Below are 12,739 nucleotides of genomic sequence, written 5' to 3'. Positions count from 1 at the left end.
ATATATGAATATTTGTATGCAATTTTTTAAACCAAACATGCCATGTTAAGCTTACAGAAGAATTAAAGAAATCTGAGATACTCAGGTCTAGGCCCTCCAATATGAAGATGGTTATTCGCAAGATCTAGGTCCCAATACAGTACAGTCAAAGCAGCAGTCCCTCGATATCTGAAGCTGGAGGAATGCGTTCTAAGTAAAGCCCTCTATAATCTGCCCATCTCTCCCATATTTTAGGATGTTTTTGGGGGCATCCCCTTGACTTAAAAATGGGTATGTTCGAGGCATATGAGCTGCAGATTGTACACTTAGCATAGGTCGCCATCTGGTGTTGGGCCCGGATGTTTGCAGTTTGTTTTTCTTCTTGGACCGTCTTTGGAAGTCACGAGTTTGGTGACTCCTCCTTCGGTCCGTACTGCGCATGGGCTTCGGCTCCATCCTCAGATTGTTTTTTTCCGCCATCGGGCTCGGATGTGATACTTCGTACTCCGGCTTCGAACTTCTACGGTTCCAGCCTCGACGGAAAATCCTCGATTCTTCGAGTTCCTTCATCATCTTCATCTCTCGAAGCGGCACTTTTTCCATCCCGTACATCGACACCGGCCTTCGGGCCCTCCGCGACTCCGGTCCCGGCCGATGGAAAGGACTCCGTTTAAAAAGTGCCCAAAATGTGGGTCTAAATTTCCCCACACCGACCTCCATCAGGTGTGTAACCTTTGCCTCTCTCCGGAACACGAGGCTCGAGACTGCCCCGCCTGCAAGTCTTTTCGATCGAAGAAAACGATCCGAGATCGAAGGGCTCGACGCACCATGGCGCACTCATCCTCGACAGTTCCACCGGACATCTTCGGAGACGACGCCGAAGCTTCGGGGCAGACACACACCGAACTGGGAGAAGACATCGTCAGCGCTTCCGAGACCGACGACTCCGACCTGGAGGACGTAACACCAGGACAGCGGGCCGTGAGTACAATGCCCCCTCCCAGCCCCGCACCGAAAACCAAAGAGACTCCGGTTACTCCCTCGCCTGCCGGCCTGGGCAAAACCAAAACCAAAGCCTCGATCACCCCACCTTCGGGCCCGGTGTCGAAGCACTCAAAGTCTCACGGCAGCTCGGGATCGAGCCAGCCGACGCCCGGTGCCGATAAACACCACTCGGCACCGAAGCCTGCAAAATCCAGCTCGACTCCGAAACCACCGGTGCCGAAGCCTGGACACTCGGCGCCGACCAAACACAAACAGAAATCGGTCGGCACCGACGCTCCGGCGCCGAAACAGCATTCGACGCCGAAACACACGGAGACCTCCAAAAAGCAGGGCGTACACAGAACATCGAAACCTCCGGTTCCGAAATCGCCGGTGCCGACAGACGACTCGGCGCCGTTGGCTCTGTTTACACCAGACCCTTTACAAAAGACTTTGTCCAGAGATCCAAAGACTGGCCTTTTGACTGTGATTACTAAGAAGCGTCGCCTTGAGGCTCCGGCTCCTCCTCCTCCACCCAAAAAGAGGGACTCAGCTACTTCTCCCCTTAGAGTACCCTCCCCACTGCCACCCCCCCTCCCACCACCACCCCCTCCACCTTTACCTCACTACGATCCGGCCCCATCCCCAGACCCGGATGACGGGGACCCGGACAATGACCCAGGGGACGCCCCAATGGATCCCACTCCACCAGGGACCCCAGATCCATGGGAGGATTATAATAACCCTGATGTACCCAATGTACCTCAAGACGACCTATACCCATCAAGGCCGTCTCCTCCAGAGGACTCTTTAGGGTTTCACCATTTAGTGCAGAGAGCAGCACACTACCATGGGGTGGACATGCACACGGAACCAGTGGAAGAAGACTTCCTACTGGATACATTTGATTTACAAGATCGTTCCACTGCTATTTTACCCATGCTTAAGGGTGTCACCAAGCACGCTACAGAGGTATTCAAAGACCCTGTCAGAGCCAGAGTACTAAACCCTAGAATAGAGAAGAAGTACAAGGCGGCACCCACAGACCCTGCATACATCAAGGGCCCTGCTCCTCTAGATTCCCTAGTTGTCTCCACAGCTAGAAAGCGGGCTAACTCCCAATCCTCAGGAGATGCCCCACCACCAGACAAGGAATCTAAACTTCTGGACGCGTCTGGTAAACGCACCGCCTACCAGGCTGCAAACATGTGGCGCATTGCAAATACACAAGCACTGCTTGCGCGATATGATAGAGCACACTATGATGAATTAGAGGCTCTTATGCAGCACCTTCCAGAGAAATACAAACGCCAAGCTCATGACCTGATACAGGAGGGCAAACTAATCACAAACACCTCCATTAAGTGTGCCCTCGATGCAGCAGACACTGCTTCTAGAGCCATAAACACCAGTGTCCTGCTTCGCCGCCATGCCTGGCTCAGGATATCAGGGTTCAAGCCTGAGGTCCAGACATCAATACTTAATCACACCTTTGACCAGCAAACACTCTTTGGCCCAAAGGTAGACGAAGCGCTCGAAAAAATGAAGAAAGATACAGACACAGCGAAGTCTATGGGAGCGCTCCAGACCCAAGCCTCTAAGCGTTCCTTTCGACGCTCGTCCTTTCGTGGCACAGGTAGAGGCTCCTCCACTGATAATGCCTCTACCTCCTACAAATCCCCTCCTCAAAATACCTTTTCAAAGGGCAACCAAAGAGGTGGTTACAGAGGCAACAACAATAAGGGCAGGGGCAAAACCAACAATACCCGTTCTGCCACCCCACCCGCACAATGACTCCCCTTCGCTCCCCCCAGACCATTCCGGTCGGGGGCAGACTACAATATTTTATCCACGTATGGGAGTCCATAACATCGGACAAATGGGTGACCCAAATCATTCGGTCAGGGTACTGCCTCGAGCTAACATCTACCCCACCCAATATCCCACCAAGGCACCGTCCAATGTCCCAAGAGCATTCCACACTGCTCAAACAAGAGGTACTCTCGCTCCTCCAGAAACACGCCATAGAGCAGGTACCCGGCAATCAACGAAATCTAGGGGTCTACTCCCTATATTTCTTAATCCCAAAGAAAGACGAGACCCTCAGACCCATTCTGGATCTCCGGCCTCTAAATGCCTACATACATTCAGACCACTTTCACATGGTCACCTTACAACAAGTCCTCCCACTCCTCTGCCAGGGAGACTTTCTCACAACACTGGATCTGAAAGACGCGTACTTTCACATTCCAATACACCCCTCTCACAGAAAATACCTCAGGTTCGTGGTGGACGGGCAACATTACCAATTCAAGGTTCTCCCCTTCGGGGTCACCACTGCACCACGGGTGTTTACCAAATGCCTAGCAGTAGTAGCAGCACACCTCAGACGTCAACATGTTCACGTCTTCCCTTACTTAGACGACTGGCTCATAAAAGCCGCGTCCTACCACCAATGCGTGCAACATACAAACAGCACCATCCAACTGCTTCATCAGCTAGGCTTCACGGTGAACTACCAAAAGTCCCACCTCATACCATCTCACACAAAGCAATATCTCGGGGCCACCATAGACACCTCAAAAGGTATTGCCTATCCAAACTCAGCCAGAATCACAAGCATTCTAGCCTTACGCAAAATATTCCTTCCTCAACACTCTCTACCAGCAAGAGTGTTTATGAAGCTCATAGGGATGATGGCGTCTTGCATCTTCATAGTGCCCCATGCAAGACTCCACATGCGTCCACTTCAGGAGTGCCTAGCACAACAGTGGAACCAGGCCCAGGGTCAGCTGACGGATCTGGTGTTGGTGGACGGCCGCACACATCACTCTCTGCAGTGGTGGAACACCACAAACCTTTCCAAGGGACGGCCGTTCCTGGACCCGGTTCCCCAAGTGACTCTAACAGCGGACGCATCGCTCTCCGGCTGGGGAGCGCACCTCTTACACCTCACAATGCAAGGTCTATGGACGCCACAGCAAAAAACGCTCCACATCAACCATCTGGAGCTTTTGGCGATCTTTCTAGCCCTAAAATCTTTCCAAAAGCAGATTTCAGGCAAAGCAGTCCTCATTCGCACAGACAACATGACTGCGATGTATTATATACAGAAACAGGGGGGGACACACTCTCCCCAGCTCTCCCGCTTAGCCCAGAGCATATGGAGATGGGCAATTCCCCAAAACATTTTTCTCCTGGCACAACATGTTCCAGGCGTACAAAACACCATAGCAGATCTGCTCAGCAGACAGACTCAACAACTACACGAATGGGAACTGCATCCACAAGTTCTTCACCCATTCTTCCGACAGTGGGGGCATCCTCAAATAGACCTCTTCGCCACCCACGAAAACAAAAAATGCCCAAGCTTCGCCGCCAGATACCCACACCCATTGTCCAAGGGCAATGCGATATGGATGAACTGGTCAGGCAGATTTGCATACGCTTTTCCACCTCTCCCACTAATTCCATTAGTGGTCAGGAAACTACAACAGCACTCCCTCACACTCATTCTGGTAGCTCCGACGTGGGCCAGACAGCCGTGGTACACCACGCTACTACAACTATCAGTGGTACCACATCAAAAACTGCACCTTTCCCCATGCCTCCTAACCCAGAACCATGGAGAAATCAGGCACCCGGACCCAGCTCAGCTCAACCTGGCGATCTGGCTCCTGAAATCTTAGAATTCGGGTACCTTAACCTTCCCCCTGATTGCATGAACATCATCATGGAAGCCAGACGTCCTACCACTAGAGCATGCTATGCCGCAAAGTGGAAAAGATTTGTAATGTACTGCCGTAACAATACAATCAACCCTCTAGATGCATCCATACAACACATCATATGCTATCTGCTCCATCTTCACAGGTGTAACCTGGCGTATTCATCCATACGCCTACACCTAGCAGCGATCGCTGCCTATCTACAAAACAGACAGCATTTGTCACTCTTCAGAGTGCCCGCTATTAAAGCCTTCATGGAAGGCCTTAAACGAGTAATTCCTCCCAGGGCACCACCCTCCCCTGTATGGAATCTAAATTTGGTCCTTACACGACTAATGGGTCCGCCCTTCGAACCAATGCATAAATGTGAGCTACAATTTCTCACCTGGAAAACAGCTTTCCTTGTAGCTATCACTTCCCTTAGAAGGGTTGGTGAAATACAAGCGTTCACCATACAGGAACCTTACATACAAATGCATCACAGCAAGGTCATACTTCGAACTAATCCGAAGTTCCTGCCCAAAGTCATTACCCCCTTCCACCTCAATCAATCAGTGGAATTACCTGTCTTCTTTTCGCAACCCCAATCTGTTGCGGAAAGGGCCTTACACACACTAGATGTGAAAAGAGCGTTGCTATATTACATACAAAGAACGCAACCCTTCAGGAAGACCAAACAGTTGTTCGTTTCCTTTTCTCCACCACATAAAGGCAACCCCATCTCAAAATCAGGGATAGCTAGGTGGATTGTAAAATGCATACAAATTTGCTATCAGAAGGCAAAGAGAACATTATCTGTTCCCCCTAAAGCCCACTCTACAAGAAAGTTAGGGGCTTCTATGGCCTTTCTAGGGAATATACCCTTAGATGACATATGCAAGGCAGCCACATGGTCTACACCGCACACATTCACAAAACACTACTGTGTAGATGTGCATTCCCAGCAGCAAGCTAGGGTGGGCCAGGCTGTACTAAAAACACTCTTTCAAACAGCTGCAACGGATACCGGTGGTCGCCGCTAAGGTTGGGTACTGCTATATAATCTATGCTAAGTGTACAATCTGCAGCTCATATGCCTCGAACGGAATATGCTACTTACCAGTATGCATCTGTTCTTGGCATGTAGAGCTGCAGAGTTGTACACGCCCACCCGCCTCCCCGGCTACCTGTATCCGTTCCAGTCCATCTTATTTAGATACAACACACATGGGTTTCTCACTGTTATTACTACGCTCCATCATTTCCCTGTTGGCGAAAAACAATCTGAGGATGGAGCCGAAGCCCATGCGCAGTACGGACCGAAGGAGGAGTCACCAAACTCGTGACTTCCAAAGACGGTCCAAGAAGAAAAACAAACTGCAAACATCCGGGCCCAACACCAGATGGCGACCTATGCTAAGTGTACAACTCTGCAGCTCTACATGCCAAGAACAGATGCATACTGGTAAGTAGCATATTCCTTCTAGACCCATAGAAAAATCCAGGCCCTTTTTCCATATTGCAACCGAAGGCGGGGACTCTTTCCTTCCACGACCTGGCAATATCACGTTTAGCTTATGTGAGGAATAGAAACAGGTGACGCTTGTATCTGTTGCCTCCTATTCCCTCAGTAATGTGAAGCATTGTCAAACGTGGCGACAGTGGGATATCCCATCCTAGGACCTCTGAAAGGCAAGTAGTCACCCCCCTCCAAAACTTCAGTAAAGTCGTACACTGCCATAGCGTATGTCTGAAGGTACCCTCAGCTGTCCCACAACGCAAGCAGCAGGGAGAGGCGACAAGCCCAGCACGCCAAAGCCTATATCTTGTCAAGTAGACACAATGAAGATATTTAAATTGTGATTTGCGCTTTTGAAATCAATAAAAACCTTTAATTACCGATGACTTTTATAAAAAGGTTTTCTGATATTGCCATACTGCATTGTAGAATCTTCATTGATGGTCGAATTATTCCTTGTTGAGTGTGGCAAACCTGGAATACTTTAAATCAAATATATACATTTTATTTCCCTAAACCACATTGCAACACCTATATTGCAGGCTGATCCCTAACATGTAAAAACAATAAGGAAAAGTGTAGCCAGAGGAGTACTTACCTGAGGTAACTACCTTTCACATGTGAAATAAACCCAGGCGTCAGACTGGATCAGGAAAGTTGAAGCTCTCACAAGCTCGATAAGGGGCGCTGGCTTCGTGTCGATGCTGGAAAGATTGTTAAGACTTTACAAAAAGCCAAGCCATAAAGCACCCATGACGGGCAACAACGTCCGTTTACATCCATTTTCTTCCCTGCTTTCAAGGCGAGCAGACAGACTGACATCGATATAGTGCAATACCAAACATAATTTGGTGTCTTATTAACTTTCCTTCTAACAAGCCATTAGAAGGGGTAGCAGATCAGTAACGAATCCGCAAGTAGATAGAATATCCATCAAAGAGATCGTTCTCACAGGTAACCTTTTCTTCTGATGGATACTTCTACCTGCAGATTGCCTCACCTGTAGAATAGAGAGCAATACCCCAGCTAGGAGGTGGGTTTATAGATGATTATACAAGGAAATCCTGACTGATCTGGCAAAGTGACTATCTTTGCACACTTTAGAACTCAGACTAATGCTTGGCAGAGGTATAAAGAGATGTCCATGTATGTTTTTTGCATATCTCTGCAATTGGTGGTACTCTTGCAAAGGCAGAAGTGGTGGATTTGGCCCTGATCCCTTCTGGTGGCTCCTCCTTGGTCCGAGAGTAGCAGGTCTTAATGCAGAGGATGATGCACCTGGACATGGTCCTTTTCTGCACAGCTTTGCCTTTCTTAGCACCACAGTACTCCACAAAGAGCTGGTCATCCAGGCCTGTGTTCTTGGTGTGGTTTATGTAGTACTTTACTGCCTGCCTAGGATCCAGTCTGAACAAACCCTTCTCCTTAGTGGGATGGGGCAGGGTTTGCAACACAAGCTCGTCCGGATAAAATTAGGGGGAAATGTGTACAGGAACTAAGATTGTAACTCACTCACCCGTCTAGCTGAAGTGAAAGCCACCAAAAAAGCATTATTAAAACTCTGTACCCATGAGAACAGTTACAACTAAATTAAGGTCCCATTAGGGCACAACAAAGGGTGTTGAAAGATACAGATTTGTCAACCCTTTCAGAAAATGCATCACAATTGGGGACTTAACCAAGGATGGCTTGTCTGGACGACAGAAGAATGGTAACGTAGCTAAATACCCCTTTTCCTTAGCTCCGCCATAGCCCTAATGGGACTCCTCAGAAAACAGTTAAAAACCTATCTTTTCTATGATCAGTGGGGGTTCTGTTGTGGTCTTATCAGTCAACCTCGCTGGGAAGCCTTTTTAGAGCACCTATGTGCTATATATTTATAATTCCTGAACAGTGGCTCCTGCACATCCCTGCTGGGAAGGGAAAGTGCGAACTGCAAGACCTGGGACAACTTAGACTGCACGAGGCCTACAATGTTTTCCACACACCAAGCAACAAAGTTATTCCATGTTCCATTGTGGTGCGACATGCTCTCAGTAATAATTTCTACCACCTCCAGTGCCAGCTGAAATTTCCAGATGTCCCTGCTCAATTGCATAAAGGTAAAGGCCTTGGAGATTGGGAGGCAGAACCATTCCCCCTCCTACTGTTTTAAATACCTTTTTGTACACATTGCAACTTAACCTAGACCTGGAGCCTCAATCATATCCTGCTTGTGACTAGATTGCAAAAATACATCCTTAAAACAAAATGCAGCGGCTGTCTGCTGGCAGAGGAATGTTCATTTCTTTGGACAAAAAACGATGTATAGCTTTTGATAAGTGTTTCCTATCTAAATTTGACAGTGGTATACTAGAGGACCTTAGATGTAGTGTAAGTCAGAGTGCATAGTGTCTGGTAAGTGCACGCCAAACTTTGGAAATCAATTCACCCCCAACACTTGATAGAAAAATGATTGAGAGGAATGTACAGATATACAGAGTTCACATAATGTATTTATAAAGCCACGTGATGCCCTCAGGATTACTAGGAAATCTGGGGGCAGTGTTGGCAGGATTTCCAGTATTCAAGACATGTAAACTGAGATTTTATTTTCCAGTACTTTTAATAGCTGTGGGTATGCTCTGATCTGCTATTTAGTGGTTGCAACGTGGGTGCACTGTTTATTTCATATATAAAATAAACAAAATGTGATTTATAAAATAAATTTGATCTAGATAACCATTGGCATAGCCAAGGCCTCTTTTGACTATGTTGCCAGGCCTACTGGAGTTGGTAGAAGGATTCTTCTACTCAGCCACCTTAAATATATGAACTTTTCATCTGCTAAAGAAATACACACCGCCTCAATAGGACCCTTGCATCTTAAACGCTGATTTAGGCCAGACACTTAACTTTTTGACTGTAAGGAGGCCTGCATCAATCCGCCCCTCAGCCTTCAGTACTGCTCAACAGGGAATGTAAAAGGATGAATCTGGCAGGCACGAAAATGTGTGGCACAGCTTCCAAGGATCTCAAACTGCCAGTGCTACTATAGTTAGATGTCTTTATGGCTGGGAAATTTTGGCAAGACTTAAATCCCTTGCTGAAGAACTGGTATAGTATTGCATACAAGAATTTGCATAGATGACTCACGAGGGCTTCTGGTCTCGTACTTAGTGATCAGTGCGGCAATTGATTTGGCATAACTGTTAGTGATATCACAGCAGTAGCTAGATTCTATGAGATGTTCATCCTGGTTATGCCAGATGTCTTTTAAGCCTGATAATGAGCTTAAGATCCTCAACCTCCCCTTATCCTTTTCATACATATTTGGGCAACCTAGTAAATAGAAAGTGGTGAGGATGAAAAATTAAACCGGTACCCTGCAAGCAGGTGGTATAGAATATAAGTTCTTCAGAGCCTTTTATAGGCAGAGACTTTTGCTTTTATCTTCTGCAGAGGGTTCCGTTCCCTCACTGGCACGATCAGAAGCAACACCAGCAACCTCACCAGTGGGGCTAAAGATACTCTTGCCAGCCAAGAAGAAAGTCAGTCATCCAGGTCTCAGCCTCCCAGCTCTACATGGTAACCACCTTACACCAGTCACCAGCGACCACTTTCCTTCCCCTGTTAACCGCTTCAATTTGTGGAGCGGGGTTATCTGATCACCAGGAAGTGAGAGTGGAAGAAATCACACATGACCAATGGGTGCTAAATATTGCAAATCTCTAAGTTTTGAACTGCCCACACAGCTTATTCCACTAGTGCATACCTTGAAATTCAAGTTAACTGACCTTCAGAAACAGACCTTTAAGCAACCTGAAATACAATTAATCCCTTCTCCACATGGGAAGAAGTCATTTGTTCCAGAACAAATCATTTGTTCCAGATATGTTCAAGGCATGTGAGCTGTAGATTACATGCTATACATAGATCGCCATCTAGTGTTGGATCCGGATGTTTGCACTGTTTTTCTTCAAAGAAGTCTTCCTAGTCACAAGGTAGGTGACTCCTCCTTTTGGTGATAGTGTGCATGCTCATCTACTCCATCTTCAGATTGTTTTTTCCCACCATCGGGTTCGGATGTTACTCGCTGCGCTCTGGTTCAACACCGATCCTTCACTTTCCCTCGGTGCGTAGAACACTCACCCTCGACGGTATTGTTTCCGATGCATATTCCTTTCCTCGCGTATCTTGTTTATTTGGGAAAAACCTTCTCTCGATCGTAGAGCTCGTGGTAGGCCGGTCAGGCTTAGCCGCCTTGGTTCGACTCGCAGTCGATGGAACAAACTCCCTTTAAATTCTGCCCTCGGTGCCACGCGAAATACCCACGCACCGACTCACACTAAGTGTGCAACCTGTGTTTGTCACCAGAACACAGTGAGCAGGACTGCGACGCCTGCCAAGCTTTCCACTCCAACAAGACGATTCGCAACCGTCTGGCTCAACGCTGCGACATGCAGAGCCAACACACAGGCTCCATTCCGGATCTCTTCGGATCTCAATCGGATGCAGAAGTCAGATGCTATCGGAACAGGATCCCAGCTCTCTTTCCGATGACTGCTCCGACAAGGATGAACCCATCCCACAGGGGCAACGTACTGCTAGTACAGTCTCTACCTTGCAGACTACCAAGTCAATCTAAAAAGAAGGCTCCAAATCAACCTGCGTCCTAGCACCCCGGTCGGCACCTAAACCACGCTTCTGGCGCCCTGCCTTCCGGCTCTGCACCGGAGCCTACCAAAAAGCCTCTGCTCCGAAAAGTTCCACTCCAAGTTGGGCACTGAGCCAAAGCCTAAGGGATTGATGCCCAGGACCGGCTCCGAACATCACCACTCGACACCGAAAAACACTTCGGATCTGAAGATACCAACCCCAAAGCCGTCGCCACTATAACTTTCTGCGCCGAAACAGACTGATGTCTCCTAAAAAGCACAGTTTTGACGATCCGCTCAATAAACCGGACCCGAAAAACAAGCTGTTGTACATTCACCCTAAAACTGGTCACATTACCACCAAAGTGACGCTAAAGAGATGGACTTATACTGAAGAGGAATATCACATTCCTTTGAAAATGAGAACTATTGGAACTAACCCTTACCCTCTTCCAGCACGACCATCTCTCACTACCTGTGCCAACTTCACTTGAGCACTCACCACCACATACACCTGACAATCAGGATGATGGGGATGGTAATGTTCAGCCAGGACCTATTGATGAATGGTACGCCTACAACACTGACTCGACCACGATCCGGACTTATACCCTACCAGGCCCTCTCTACCAGATGACTGTGTAGGCTACATTGACTTGCTAGGCAGGGCTGCCAATTACCATGGGCTGCAGCTTCACAAACAATCCCTCGAAGAGGATTTCCTTTTTGAAACACTTAATAGTACAAAAAATTCAACACATTCGTTACCCGTGCTGAAAAGGATGATCAGGCACGTAGACGACGTATTTAACAATCCTGTCAGGGCACGTATCCTTACCCCTAGGGTGGATAAAAAGTATAAGCCAGCACCATCTGACCCAGTGTACATAAGGGGACAATTACCCTTATACTCATTGGTAGTTTAAAATGCACGGAAAAGGGCAAACTCCCAAGCTACAGGGGATGCTCCACCCCAGATAAAGAATCAAAGCTTGTGTGTGAAGACGTCCTACGAGGTTCAACCTCCGTTAGAAAGTGACGTCAAGACCCAGCAGACTAACCTGGTTGAGGAAGAGGCGGTACTTACCTCGGTACCTCATAAATTATCAAAATGGTCAAAATAAGGGAGGCCCTTTTCGAGGACTGGCATAGGTTGGAGAAACATACCTATACAGCCTATCCGCAGCGATCACACGTGAAAGGGGAAAAGACGGATACCATTCTGACTCGTTTACTTAGACAAAACGCCCCTGAGAACTCTGCCCTACAGTTACAAACAGCAGACTCGGAAGATCAACACCTGCTAGGAAACCTTGCACAGGGAAGGGTGAACCAGCTCCTTGTATACCTCCCTCAAATGTGCAAGGCAAATACACCATTACTCGCTTGTGTATATAAACCATGACTGTTAAATCAATGAGGACATTGTTCCCTATCTCCAGGCAGCCGCTGGCAGTGGGTAGGTGCTGACTGAGCCGGCCCCCGACGCAACCCAAATAGGGCGCTGGCAGCCTCGGCGGATCCTATGCAGCCCCGTTCAGAAATACGAGGGTTACACTAGTTTGGTACGTTCTTCTTGTCCTTGCTGACCAGGTCACTGTACCCCGCAGCCCCGTACCTCTTTTAACCTTTTCTTAGACGTGAGTTACCCTTCCAATCTCTGGCACTCCCGTCTTCACCGTGCACTACCTTTCACTTCTCCACGGTCCTGATGAAACGCCACTGACCCGTCCGGGCATTCTAGGCGTGAAACATGTCGACCTTTTATTAAAGTCACATTAGCACCTTGCGCTGATTAGTGACCCCGTGACCTTCTGGTCTTTTTAGTTTGCCAGAGGCTCCATATTATTAAAATCCACTTTTTTGGACACCCCTAGGCATTTTTACTCCACACACCTTGCACGCACTTTACC

At 48.0% G+C, this 12,739-nt stretch overlaps 1 protein-coding gene across 10 annotated transcripts in view; it reads left to right on the top strand.

Annotated features, from left to right (window-relative positions):
- The window catches only part of WIZ (WIZ zinc finger), an 869,393-nt gene that overhangs the window by 770,868 nt on the left and 85,786 nt on the right, over positions 1–12,739 (top strand). The window lies entirely within an intron of this gene.

The sequence above is a fragment of the Triturus cristatus genome, chromosome 4_1 (genome assembly GCF_964204655.1).
Source record: "Triturus cristatus chromosome 4_1, aTriCri1.1, whole genome shotgun sequence".
Taxonomy (NCBI): domain Eukaryota; kingdom Metazoa; phylum Chordata; class Amphibia; order Caudata; family Salamandridae; genus Triturus; species Triturus cristatus.
Note: the sequence above shows the minus strand (reverse complement) of the source record. Positions and strands in the feature narration are given on the sequence as shown.